The 2,135-nt window shown below is 37.4% G+C and overlaps 1 pseudogene; it reads right to left on the bottom strand.

Annotated features, from left to right (window-relative positions):
- Window positions 1-596: 596 nt before the first annotated feature.
- Window positions 597-1,103, bottom strand: LOC114205725 (large ribosomal subunit protein uL23 pseudogene; annotated as a pseudogene).
- Between the last annotated feature and the right edge of the window lie 1,032 nt (window positions 1,104-2,135).

Here is a 2,135-nt window from a genome sequence, read left to right as displayed (position 1 = left end):
CCATGACCATGGACTATGTTTCCATTTGTTTGTATTATCTTCAATTTCTTTCATAAGTGTTTTATAGTTTTCAGATTACAGGTCTTTCACCTCCTTGGGTAAGTTTGTTTCTAGGTATTTTATTCTTTTTGGTGCAATTGTAAATGGAATTCTTTTCTTTTTTTTTTTTTTGAAGACTTTTTTTATTTATTTGACAGAAAGAGACAGAAAGAGAGGGAACACAGGCAGGGGGAGTGGGAGAGGGAGAAGCAGGTTTCCTGTTGAACAGGGAGCCCGATGCCTTTAATGGTATATGATCCCTTTAATGTATTGTTGAATTCAGTTTGCTAAATTTTGTTGAGGATTTTTTGCATCTATGTTTGTCAAGGGTATTAGCCTGTAATTTTCTTTTTTGTAGTGTCTTTGTTTGGTTTTGGTATCAGAATAATGCTGGCCTCATAGAGTGAGTTTGGGAACATCCTTTGCTCTTAAATTTTTTGGAATAGTTTGAGAGGATAGGGATTAACTCTTCTTTAAATGTTTGGTAGAATTCACCTGTGAAGCTGTCTGATCCTGAACTTTTTGTTTTTGGGAGCTTTTTTTTTTTTTTTTGGTGAAAAAATTTAATTTAGATTTAGCCAGCTGGACTCAGTTTAGATGATTCCAATTTTGTTGGCAACATCCAAAGCATCATAGTCAGGAGCCAGTTGAACATATGCCTTCTTCTCTCCATCAGGCCTGATCAAGGTGTTGACCTTGGCCACATCAATGTCGTAGAGCTTCTTCACAGCCTATTTGATCTGGTGCTTATTGGCCTTGACATCCACAATGAACACAAGTGTGTTGTTGTCTTCTATTTTCTTCATGACTGACTCAGTGGTCAGGGGGAACTTGATGATGGCATAGTGATCAAGCTTGTTTCTCCTGGGGGCGCTCTTTCGAGGATATTTCGGCTGCCTCCGCAGACGCAGTGTCTTGGGTCATCGGAATGTAGGTGACGTGTGGATTTTCTTTTTTTTGTGACTGTGGACGCCTTTCAGCACCGCTTTCTTGGCCTTCAAAGCCTTTGCTTTGGCTTCGGCTTTGGGAGGGGCAGGGGCTTCCTTCTTAGCCTTCGGCGCCATCTTCCTGTTTCTGGGAGCTTTTTGATGACTGATTCCATTTCACTACTAGTAATTGGTCTTTTCAGATTTTCTTTTCTTTCTTCCTTTTTTAAAAAATATTTTATTTATTTATTTGAGAGAGAGAGATGGAGTGAGAACAAGCTGTGGGGAGTGGCAGTGGGAGAGAGAGAAGCAGACTCCCTGCTGAGCAGGAAACCCAACACAGGGCTGGATCCCAGGATCTGGAACTGAGACACCCAGGCACCCCTGGTCTTTTCAGGTTTTCTATTTCTTCCTAATTCAGTCTTGGTAGGTTGTATGTGGCTAGGAACTTATCCATTTCTTTTAGGTAGTCCAATCTGTAAATTGTACATTTACAATCTTTTGTATTTCTGTGGTTGTATCTTCTCTTTCATTTTTGATATTATTTATTTGAGCCCTCTCTCTATTTTTTTCTTGATGAGTCTAGCTATAGGTTTATCGATTTGTTTATTTTTTCAAGAACCAGATCTTACATTCATTGATCTTTTTATTATTTTTAAAAAAAATTTTTAGTCTCTATTTCATTAACTTTCACTCTGATCTTTATTATTTCCTTCCTTTTACTAACTTAGGGCTTTGTTATTTTCAGTTCCTTTAGGTGTAAAATTAAATTGTTTATTTGCTTCTGCTTGCTTTTTGAAGTGGGCCTGTATCACTATAAACTTAACTCTTAGGACTGCTTTTGCTGCATCCCATAGATTTTGGAATGTTGTGTTTTTATTTTCATTTGTCTCCAAGAAGATTTCTTCATTTGCTTGTTGGTTATTTAGTAGTATGTTGTTTAGTCTCCACACATTTTTTTTCCAGTTTTATTCTTTTAATTGATTTCTAGTTTCATACAATTGTAGTTGGAAAAACTTGATATGATTTTAGTCTCATCTGGAGACATTTTTGATTGTCATGGTGGGTGGAAGGTTGTTACTGCCATCTAGTGGATAGAAATCCAAGATGCAATTAAACATCCTACAAATCACAAGAGGGCCCCCCAATACAAAGAATGATCTGGACCAA

The sequence above is a fragment of the Eumetopias jubatus genome, unplaced genomic scaffold, assembly GCF_037043125.1.
Source record: "Eumetopias jubatus isolate StellerSeaLion01/CBP00866 unplaced genomic scaffold, mEumJub1_p1.0 scaffold_7, whole genome shotgun sequence".
Taxonomy (NCBI): domain Eukaryota; kingdom Metazoa; phylum Chordata; class Mammalia; order Carnivora; family Otariidae; genus Eumetopias; species Eumetopias jubatus.
The sequence above is the reverse complement of the archived record's forward strand: the minus strand, read 5'-3'. Positions and strand labels throughout refer to the sequence as shown.